The sequence below is a fragment of the Anomaloglossus baeobatrachus genome, chromosome 5 (assembly GCF_048569485.1).
Source record: "Anomaloglossus baeobatrachus isolate aAnoBae1 chromosome 5, aAnoBae1.hap1, whole genome shotgun sequence".
NCBI classification, from domain to species: domain Eukaryota; kingdom Metazoa; phylum Chordata; class Amphibia; order Anura; family Aromobatidae; genus Anomaloglossus; species Anomaloglossus baeobatrachus.
In genome coordinates this window covers 332832473-332844647 of record NC_134357.1, presented here as the reverse complement: position 1 = coordinate 332844647, position 12175 = coordinate 332832473, and positions in this window count along the sequence as shown.

Here is a 12175-nt window from a genome sequence, read left to right as displayed (position 1 = left end):
TCCTGGATACATATCACCGTGCTGCCCAGCTTCCAGCCTCTCGGCTGCAGGACCCGGACCTGTTTCCCACCCTCCCTCCCTTTTGTTTTCCAAGTTTGATTGAGTTTACTGTGTTTAAGTCGCAGCAGCGGAAGGGGTAGGAAAAGTGGTGGTGAAATACCCGCGCCGGACGGCCGGAAGGCGGTACATTTACCTGAACCCCGTGATGTTGGCAAGTTAATGCCTGGTTAAAAGCTGCGACCAAATTTTATGCCAAAAGATGAGTGTTTTTCCCCATGCCTCTCTTCAAAATGGAAAAATTTAAATAAAAGTATTTAATTTATAAGAGAGCGGTGTTGTGTCTTTCTAGGGGGGGGGAAATGGTGGTGGTTGGGTCCTGGCAGTCTGAAGCAAGAGCTTCATATTTACTGAGTCTTTATCTGTGTTGGGTATCATAATATGGGGGATCCTACACCAATTTTTTAATTTATTTATTTATTTTAGTTTATCTATTTTTATACCACGATAGATGCACATAGCGTTTGTCATTGAAAGCAGTCAGCTGACATGATGACATTCAGGGTGGTGGCGTATCAGACTGAAACCGATCACAGATGCCGGTGGGTGGGCGAAGCAGTGCACATGCATGAAGGTGATGCGCAGTCCTGGAAGTGCATGAGTGGCCGAGGGAGCAGTTATAGCCATGCCGGAGCCTCGGTAAGTATGGAGTACTTGCTCCTCTTCCCGTATCCCTTCTACCACCATTTTTAATTACCGGATTCTAGTCCTTATAGACTTATATGGAGACCGGCATCCAGGCAGATAACTGGGATCAATTCTGGGCCTGAACGGATTTTTTGTTTTAATCCAGTTAGGTCTGCCGGTCTAACGCTGGTGTCACACTAAGCGACAGCGACAACGACGTCTCTGTTACGTCACCATTTTCGGTGACGTAACAGCGACCTTGTAAGTCGCTGTTATGATCGCTGCTTAGCTGTCAAACACAGCAGAAGCAGCGATCATAACGTCGCTGTGCTACATGTGCAGAGAGCAGGGAGCCGCGCTTAGCGCTGGCTCCTTGCTCTCCTAGGTACAGTACACATCGGGTTAATTAACCCGATGTGTACTGCAGCTACATGTCACAGTGCAGAGAGCAAGGAGCCGCGCGCACTGCTTAGCGCTGGCTCCTTGCTCTCCTTGCTACAGTATGCATCGGGTTAATTACCCGATGCATACTGCAGCCACATGTCACAGTGCAGGAGCCGGCACTGGCAGCAAGAGCGGAGGCTGGTAACCAGCGTAAACATCGGGTAACCAGGGAAAGGTCTTCCCTTGGTTACCCGATGTTTACGCTGGTTACAGCTTACCGCAGCTGCCAGTGCCGGCTCCTGATCGCTTCATTTCGTCGCTCTCTCGCTGTCACACACAGCGATGTGTGTGTCACAGCGGGAGAGTGACGACCAAAAAATGAAGCTGGACATTCAGCAACGACCGGCGACCTCACAGCAGGGGCCAGGTCGTTGCTGGATGTCACACACAGCGACAGCGACGGGACGTCGCTGCAACGTCACAGAAAATGGTGACGTAGCAGCGACGTCGTTGTCGTCGTCGTTATGTGTGACACCAGCTTAAGATCTATAAGTACAACCATCACTACTAATAATGCAGAGCAGTCTTAAGACATGCCCCAGACGGTCCCTCCTAAGTTGTTAAAGATAATAGAAATTAGCACTAAATAAAAAAGTCCCTTTTCTGCAAACATTCGGCAGAATTACAAAAAGAAAAAATGGAGTACTCAGTGGAGTATCAAGAATAAAATAAAGGAAAACCTGGCCACTTTTGCCATCTTTAAAGAGAACCTGTTAGGTAATTTAAGTGTTCTAACCTAGTAGCAGGGTGATGTGTGGCCTAGTAACCCCTTCCTACCCATCCCTGTGTTGTAATAGTGTGTAATGTGCATGTATAAAAATGTTTTATTACTTTTGCGTACCCTATGTAAATGAGCATGGGCTCTAGCCTCATGGGCGTCGCATCGCCCTGTGGGTGTTTGTATGTTTTCCCTGTGGGCGTGATACCATAGATTTACATGAGCGACGTGACCGTCACTCCTTGAGATCCCGCGCATCCACACTTACCATTTCCGCAGCCTTGTTTGTCAGCCGGTGCTTGCTTCTCGTCTTCAGACGTGTACTGTGCATGACCGGAACCGCAGGAGTCTTCTGAGCATGCGCAGTGCGTGTCTGAAGATGAGAAGCAAGCACCCGGATAACAAGGCGGCGGGAATGGAAAGTGCATACGCGCGGGATCTCCAGGAGCTGACAGTGACGTCGGTCATGTAAATCCATGGTATCACGCCCACAGGGGAGTGATACCACGGAAAACATGCAAACGCCTACAGGGCGATGCGACGCTCATGGGGCTAGAGCCCCTGCTCATTTACATAGGGTACACATAAGTAATAAAACATATTTTTATACATGCACATTACACAATATTACAACACAGGGATGGGTAGGAAGGGGTTACTAGGCCACACATCACACTACTATGTTAGAACACTTAAATTACTTGACAGGTTCCATTTAAGCAACTGTAGCAAATTTCAAGTCACAAACTTTCTAGTTGATGGATTTTTTAGGCCTGATATATCTATATGTATATAAGAAAACAAAAAAATATCTTGCAACGTAACTGACATGACTCGTCTCAACCCTCCTACAGATCAGCGTACTCATTTCCATTACAAGCTCTATCATTCTTCATGGGGACCTAGGACATGGGAAACAAGATAATTAGCATATCTCTTTAATAAGTAATTCCTCTATGGAAATAGCAGATATTGTCACCCAAGTTGGCTCAGCCCATTATGATTATATATATATATATATATATATATATATATATACACACACACATTTGTGATACATACTGCATACATAAACATACTGTATGATAGAAAACAGTCTGTAATGCAATAAAGTGTCTCAAACTACTTGTAGCATATGTAAGGATTTATCCCAGAACAGCCTGTTTTATGTCTGTTTCCACCATATCCCTTGCAAGGTTGAGCCAACAAACTGTAAAAAGGAAAGATGCTTAAATCTGAAGGAGGTCAGCGAAAACCTAACTGCAAAATGCACATGTGAAGAAGCGAATAAGTGCAATACTGCTGTATCTGAAATTGATATTTTGTTCTGTCTTCTATTTTTAATCAGGGAATTTAATGGTAAAAAAATACACGTAATATTCTCCACTTCAATACTGGAGTCCCCCGATACATGTTCTCCTGAGAAAAGCCCAAATGGAAGTCCTAATGGAGGGTGATAATGTTGTCTTCTACGCCTTGCTAATAAAATGTACAGTTAGATAAAAGGGGAAGGAGGTTAAAGGGGGTGACATAGTTGCGTCAGACAATGCAGTTTGTTTGTTTTTGATCTTTATCTATGGAGATACATAACTTTGCCTAGATGCTGTAGACACAAATCAGTTGGATATTAGGAACCAAGAATATGTTATTTTAGATTTTCATATTAATAAAAAAAAATGGCTGCAAAGGTATACATACTCTTTAGGCACTGGCGGACACAGGTAGAAAAGGGCCCCTGTGCAAGAACAATATATGGACCCTTTGCAACCCAATAGCTCATCAGTCATCACCATAAGGGCTCTTCTCCACTTGCAATTTTCATGTGCAAGTGCGATCCGATTAAAAATCAGATCGCACTCGCACCAATGTTAAGCTATGAGGCATTGTCCACTAGCTTAATTTTATACGATACGACTCGTGCTCTCGGTGAAATCGCAGCAGGCTGCGATTTGCACTGTCTCAGCTCTCGCACGCCCATGCAAACCTATGGGAGGGAAAAACAGTCATACAGATGGCATACGCATGTCACACGGATCCTTGACACTTGCATACAGCGTCGGACTGGACACCGGAGGAATCTCCATTAATACTAGTCCTGGCCGCGGTTACATGCACTGAACTCCGGAGCTGTCAACTGAGCTCCAGAGTGCAGCCTGGACTGAACAGCGAGCGCCGAGTGATTGATTCCCCGGCGATTGCTGTTCAGTTCAGCACAGCTGCAAACAGACCGGGCTGATCTCCGGAGCTCAGGTGACAGCTCTGGAGTTCAGTGCAGGTAACCGTGGCCAGGCCTGGTATTACTGGAGATTCCTCTGGTAGCCAGTCCTATGCTGCTTGCATAAACACTCACATAGCACTCGCATGATGCTCGCATGTCATACGGATGCTATGTGAGGGAAAAAAAAAATACCGTACGCAGACCATACGCAGGACACTCGACTCACATTTGTAGCCAATTATCGCGGTGATTTTTTTAACACAAGTGGAGAAGCGCCCTAATACACAATTCCTTAAGCTTTGAAAGTAGAAAAGGGCCTCCTTACCTCTTGGGCCCCTCTCCAGCCCCACAGGATGCACCAATGATAAGTCCGCCCCTGACTTTAGGAGTAAATTTGAAATTAATTTGTACATAATTTGTTTTTTTTATGGTTGACATTAGTAAATATTTCTCCATGTATGTAACAGTATGAAACCACGTCTAGTTTTGTGTATGTTGTACTCGTCATGACTTACTGCTACTATTCATTCCTTCTTTCATGCAACCGTCTATTCCCACTTGAATTCCACTTCCCTCTCCATTCATACTTCTTACTCCCCCTTTCCCTTTGGCCTCTCCACCTGCTCATCCTGCTCTCCCCCTTCTCCCACTTGCATCATTTCATACATTCCTCTCAGATCTTTAAATCCCTCCTCAGCCTCTAGAAATGAACAGAAAGTGAAAGTCATTTCCTGTCCAACCAGAAAGTTTTATGTCACCAAATAAAAAAAAAAATATACATAAAAAATCCCCCCTACCCAGGTGTTTGTACAAAAATCTGTAATACACACAAAGTCACGGGTGTATTACAGTCATATGTTATTAGAGCCAGAAAGATGTCTCATTCTGTATATTATTTCTGTTAGATTTTCCTAGTTGATATCAGATGGGTTTTTGGAGTTAATAGACAGGGTCTCTCATTTGGGACTAAATTAGCTAATGAAGGTAGGAGTGGCAATACAGCTTGTCCATCTATCTGGAGGGCCCAGTTTCAGGCATGAGTGAACCTGAACTGTAAAGTTTGGGGTTCGTACCAGGCACCTAGTGTCCAGTGCTCAAATTCGAAACACGGACTTCTCACAGAATGATGACTTTGCTAGCTGGAGTTCCGTGGGCCATCCACCTATCCCTGCCCCTGAAGTGCAGAGATTGAGTGCACTGATGCTCAACCACTAGCTCAGTTTGAGGAGGAGGATGTGAGAGAGATGGTGTACATGGTCAGCAGACCACCATAGCACATCCCAAAAGGTGATGACGAAACACAGGTTCCAACTGCTGCGGCTTTCTGCAGTATGCAGACCGACAAGGAGGGCAAGGGTGAGGAGTGGGTGGAATATGATACCGGAGATGATGAGGTCCTAGACCCTACATTGAGTCAAGGCCATCTGAGTGACATGTCCAGCTTGGAGGAAGAGATGGCGACCATGCTTCCTCAGCTGCACAGCAAAAGAGAGAGCAAGGTGCAAAAGCGCAGAGGCTGGCTTCTAGCCTGTATGTCAGCTGCCACTGCCCACCACGCCAACGGAGCTCAAAGGAGCTGCCAGGCATGGCATTTCTTCAGGCAATGTGCTGACGATAAGACATGGGTGGTTTGCAAGCTGTGCCATCAAAGACTGAAGTAAGGCATAAATATTATTAACCCTTTTATGACCAAGGACGTACTGGTATGTCCTTGGTTGCCTCTCTCTGGTTACTGGCGGCGAGCCTGCAGTATTCCCCATACATGTCTGCTGATCTGATCAGCAGACACGTGTGGCTAACAGAAGAGACAGAATTGTAGAAAAAATTCTACGAAAAGCCGATGAGGTAAAAAAACAAATTATTTATTGGTTAAAAAGTGTGTGTGTGTGTGTGTGTGTGTGTGTGTGTGTGTGTATCACATGTTAATAAAAGTGAAAGTTGCAGGACTGGGAGACCAGATCACGTGGTATAAATACAACTGTCAGCCTAGTGTAAAGTAAATATAATCAAAAGGAGAGGACACCACGTGTGGTATGTGCAAACAATGGTGTGCCAAAGGGAATAAAGCACTAGTGGCCTTAGCACAACATGATGCACACACCCCAAGTGGCAACCGTTTGTAAATCTAATAGTTTATGTGGTGAAAGTGTGCCGCCCCCGTGCCAGCAGCCGGCACTGCTCGGATCTGGACCCGCTGCGTGACTTGAGGGATCCTCCGGAGTCCGGACCCGGGGGTCACGCGGACACGCCGACTAAAAAAGGGGGACCTAGTTGTACAGCCTTGACTGTATTCAGGTCGTGACGCTACCCATGGTGTGTGGTGAAGTGGGACACCACCGCTGCTGTTGTGGGATACCCGGGGGAGATGTAATGGCAGCCGGATGTTAACCCCTCCGTGGGTAGGGATAGTTGCCCCGGGGCCCAGTGTCTCTGTGCAGGGTATGGTAATGGCAGGGGCTTGCACGCCCGGACGTAGCAGGTGATGTTTGGTTACTCAAAAGCAAATGAATCACATGAGTCTTTTGGTAAACCAAGGTGCTGGTGGCCGGCCGCCACAGCCGGTTGTACTCTGGTCCCCCACCCGGGCTGGTGGTCGCCGTCTCTTCCTCTGCACTGGTTGTGGTTGTGTGTTTGGACTTCCCAGTGTGGAACACGGGAATCCGCTCCCTGCTTTCTGTGTGCCTGAGGAGCAGTGCCTGCTGAAGCTGACCCGTGGGATCTATGGGCCCTGGCGGTTGCCCTATCCCTATATGTGGGTGGTTGTCTGCTTTTGGGACTTTGGTTAGGACAGGAGCTGTAATCCTGCCCTCAATTGGTTGATTAGCTAGGCCATTGGTTCCGGTCCTGGCTTCAGGGTCCGAGTACCCCCTCTGTGCACGGTTTCCGGTCAGGTCTCCGGTGTTGGTACCGGCGGGCTCCAACCCTGCTCCGGTCCTCCTCGGATCTGCTGAGCCGTCTTCCCATCTCCTGCTGACGGAGACCTCCGTCTGCCACCCTGCCAAGGTACCAGGGCTACGACCCTGGCACCGTTCAACTTGAACTTCTTCTCTGCTAGAGCTACACCTAGCTCCAGCCCACACTCCTCTCAACTTGAACTACACTTAATCTGTTTGCTTTCCCGCCCCGGGCTGTCTAGACCCCTAGGTGGGCATTCCCTAACCGCCTGGTCCCGCCCACTGTTGTGCCTGTCTTGCCCTCAGGGGGGTGACTAGGGTTTCAGGTCAGCTGTATGTGACCTAGGTGAGGGATGGTGTTGTGCGGGGGCCTAATGTGTGACTACCTGGTTTTGCCAGGGCATCACAAAAGGATTAGAAAAAAATAGATACCGGATCAGAAGAGACCTGGACTCCATGTCTCATGGGCACATGTGACGCCCGGCCCCGACGCGCACGTTTCAGCGTCACCTTCGTCAGTGATTTTTTGTTCGCCGCAACATATATTTTAAATACAATAACAGGCAATCAAAACATAGCATGTACACAAAAATGATGTAAATAAAAATGACAGCTCAAGACGCAAAAAAATTATTTCAAAAAATTATTTTTGGGACACAGCAAAATGAGTCAGTCTGCGACGAAGCAACATAGGAAGGAAACCATGGTGTCACACGATCTTGACATTTATTAGAACTAATATTATAGTTCCCTTGATTAGAATATCGTAAGAAATATGTAAGATCTCACTTCGGGTTCTGAAGTTTATTAACTAAGAACTATAATAAAATGTTTATGCCCTCTCATGACTTCTGAATAGTTTATTGTCTCCCAGTCCTACAGTTTGTGAGTTTGTAGCTCTCCTGGTGATTACTGTAAACCTAGTAAATAATTTGATTTAGCAAACGAAGACCTGGCATTTAACAGGGTCACTTGTATCCATTTAGCAGCCATCTCTCGTTAGTATCATTCCCACTTTGTTCATGCTTGACCTGAGTGGTAGAGGTCGGAGATTTAACACTCTGACAGGTTTACTGGTTAAGTGCAAGACTGGCGCTCCCAGCATGGGTAAGTAGACAACGATTGGGTACAGTGAGGCATGAGAGGGTTGACAAGATAAAGACTGGTAGAATAAAGTCACAAATATATGGGTTGAGAACCATAAAAAAAATAGAAGAAGCCCTAAATCTGGTGATGTGGAAAAGCACTTAGTTCACTAGCACTGGATCACTGGTGCTAATGAGCGAAGTGGAAAAAGTTGTCTAGAGATAGAATTCCATAATGTACAACAGAGCATTTCTTTATATAAAGATACATATACAGTGGGGTAAATAAGTAATTATTGCCTGTTTTGCAAGTTTTCCCACCTACAAAGAATGGAGAGGTCTGTAATTTTTATTGTAGGTACCTTTCAACTGTTTGTGACAGACAGAATCCCAAATTAAATGCAGAAAATCACATTGTAGGATTTTTAAATAATTTTCATTTTATTGCATGAAATAAGTGTTTGATACAATAGAAAAACAGAACTTAATATTTGGTAAAAAAAACATTTGCTTGCAATTACAGAGGTCAGACGTTCCCTGTAGTTCTTGAACAAATTTGCACACACTATAGCAGGGATTTTGGCCCACTACTCTGTACAGATCTTCTCCAGTTCTTTCAGGTTTCGGGGCTGTCGCTGGGCATCATTGAGTTTCAGCTCCCTCCAAAGATTTTCAATTAGGTTCAGGTCTAGAGACTGGCTAGGCCACTCCAAGACCTTGAAATGTTTCTTACGGAGCCACTCCTTAGTTTTCCTGGCTGTGTGTGTTGGGGTCATTGTCATACTGAAACACCCAGCCATAACCCATCTTCAATTCTCTTATTGAGGTAAGGAGGTTGTTGGCCAAAATCTTGAAATACATAACACGATCCATCCTCCCTTCAAAACAGGGCAGTCGTCCTGTTCGCTTTGCATAAAAGCACCCCCAAAGTACAGTATGATGTTTCTACCCAAATGCTTTATGGTGTTCTTGGGGATGTAGTCATCCTTTTTCTTCTAGCTCCAAACACAAGTGAAATTGATACCAAAAAGCTCTATTTTGGTCTCATCTGAAAAAACATGACCTTCTCCTATGCCTTTTCTGGATCATCCACATGGTCATTGGCGAACATCAAATGGGCAGAGACATGTGCTGGCGTGAGCAGGGGGACCTTGCGTGCCGTGCAGGATTTTAATCTATGACGGCAAAATGTGTAACCAATGGTAATGTTTGAAACTGTGGTCACAGCTCTCTTGAGGTTATTGACCAGGTCCTCCTGTGTAGTTCTGGACTGACTCCTGACCTCTCTCAAAGTCATCCTTACCCCATGAGGAAAGATCTTTAATGGAGCACCAGAGTAAGTAAGATTGACAGTCATCTTGTGTTTCTTCCATTTTGCAATAGCTGCGCCAGAAGCTGTTGCCTTCTCACCAAGCTGCTTGCCTATTGTCATATAGCCCATCCCAGCCTTGTGCAGCTCTGCAAGTTTTGTCTTTGGTGTTTTACTCGCCCACCCCAGGGCTATGGGACACCCGGTGCCGGGCCGGACTAGTCAGGGGGTAGTCAGTGGTGGTGGGGCCCGACTCCGTGGCCCTGGTGGGTGTCAGTTAAATATGGCTGGTGACTTGGGGTTTGTGTTCGTGACGCCACCTGTGGTATGCGGCTATTAAGCCGCCGCTGCTGTGTGAGGCCTCCGGGGTGATGATATGGCAGCAATGGTGGTACTGCTCCCCACAGGTGGAGCGGTGCCCCGGGGACACTGTTGGTGCTCGTGAGAGTCTATGGTGTTGTGTGGATAACACGGTGCAGGGCCGACAGGCAATGAAAGAAACAGGCACAAACAACAGTCTCTTTACCGTCTCCTCTTTTACTTCACAAACGGTTAGTCCTGGGAGACCGTTACAGGTGGTAGAGGGCTCCGGCCGGCCTGGAAGTAACTGAGATGTCGTTTTGGCCAGATGAGTATGAGGCCTACTCCTGTTCTTTTCCTTACTGTGATAGTACCCTGCTCTCTGAATTTAGCAATGGCCCTCTTGCTGCTGGGACCGGTGGTACGTCCCTTTCCCTCTGTGGTAGGCTGCACAGGCCCTCTCTGGTGCTTCTCTGCTGGAGTCCACACCGGGCCCTGATGATGCAGCTGTACCTTCGTGCGGTTTATGGGCCAGGTGCTTGCAGCTCTCCTGCCCTTCGGATTCGGCTACCAGGGAGTATTTTAGGCCCTGGTGGACACAGACTCCGATGTCCGAATCTCTTCTGTGCCTCTCTGCTCCTCCTGCTTCACTGGGCCAAGCTGCTGCAGCTCTAGGCCCCAGTTCCACAGGACAGCACACTCTGCGTCTGCACTCTCTGCTTTCTCCTACAGACTGAACACTAACTCCTCCCTCAGGTCAGACTTAAGGAATGCTCCCTGGAACTCCAGGCTCAGAGCTCCCCCTGCTGGCCTGAGGGAGAACTGCGTTGGATGTTAAACTTACTGGCCAATAGACCCCCCAATTACCTCCAGGCTCAGCATCAACCCTTTTGGGGGGGCAATGCTGTTGTGGCGACCAGGTCCTGGGGCGCCACACTCCCACTTAGTTAAACTCAGTACTCCCGGACTGAAGAAAGAAAACATAACATGTTAGAACATTTCATCCCATTATGGGAGGCACATTTTCTTAAACGTTACAAACTTAAACAATACTATAAGAGTCCAGTGTGGCTCCCTGCTGGGTGTCCAGTACACTGCTCCATGGGGGACCCGCCGCGATAAAACCCCCAACGTAGGCTCTGGGCGTGCGTCAGAGCATTGATGACCCCACTCTATGCACGCCAGACGGGTTTTTCTTCAGGGGTGCTGAGCACACTGGTGCTAACTATGTACAGCTAGAGTGTTGGCCACCCATAGTCCAGTGGCCCAATTGTCCATTTACTTAATCACCTAAGACAAAAAACATTTTATACAAGACATTTCAACTAACTATATACATTCTGTTAGGTATTTTACTTTCTATGTTCTATACCTTAGAGGGGGCTGTCCCCGAGTGCTACGTTGGGACCGGCGTAGCTTTGGGGTTTTGTCCCTGACTACTTGGAGTGTCTGCCCCCTCTGTGTAACTGGTAGGCCTAACCCTGACAGGTATGCGTGATGGTTGCCTACGGGGTCTCAGATTCGCCAAGGGTACAACAGGTTCACCATTGGCAGGGGGTTGATTCTCCTGTTCTACTGCTGGCGTGTCATCTTGTGTTGGGACGGACAGTTCCTTAGGTTGATCTGGAACCTCTTCTGTCTCCGGCTCGACCAACTGTGGGAACGTCAAGACTGGTACCACTATGGTGTTATTGGTTCGGGTCCAAGTTTTGGGGAATTTTCCGAGGATTGTTTGGATCATCTCTTCCTCCTTTTCTTGGATTTGGGGACTTACTTGTATTTCTTCTACTTCTTTTTGGATTTTGCACCGCTCAGGGCACGCTTTCAGGCGGTCTCTAGAAACTGTTTGATAGGTCTTGCCTTCATCCTTGCTTATGAGGCATACCTTACTATTGTCAAAGTTGGAGGGAATAATGGTGTAGGGTTCATTCTCCCACTGATCATCTAATTTATGCGCCCTCCGCTTTTTCTTGAGGACCTGTTCTCCAGGTGCTAAGGGAGTTGCTGGGGCCGTTTTATTGTAGTTCTGTTCTTGTCTCTTTCTTGCTTAGGACAGGCTCTTTTCTACGCATTCCTGAACTCTGCGGTACTGCTGTTGTCGCTCTGTATCCCAATCTTCTATCTCTTGAACTGCTTCAGGTGACACAGTTCCCATCTCCAAGTCTACAGGTAACTTGCCAGGTCTTGCTCGCATCAGGTAAGCAGGGCTGCAGTTGGTCGAATTTACTGGGATATGGTTATACAGGTCTACCAGATCTGGTAACTTCTCTGGCCATTGGTTTCTTTCTTCCAGAGGTAGAGTCTTGAGCATATCAATAACCACATGGTTCATTTTCTCGCACAATCCATTGGTTTGGGGGTGGTACGGTGTTGTTCTGATTTTCTTACAACCGTACATGTTACAGAACTCTTGGAACACTTCTGCCTCGAATGCAGGACCTTGATCAGTCAGTACCCTTTCAGGGTAACCGTGAGGTCGACAAAAGTATGCCTGAAACTCTCTAGCTGCTGTTCTGGCTGTCT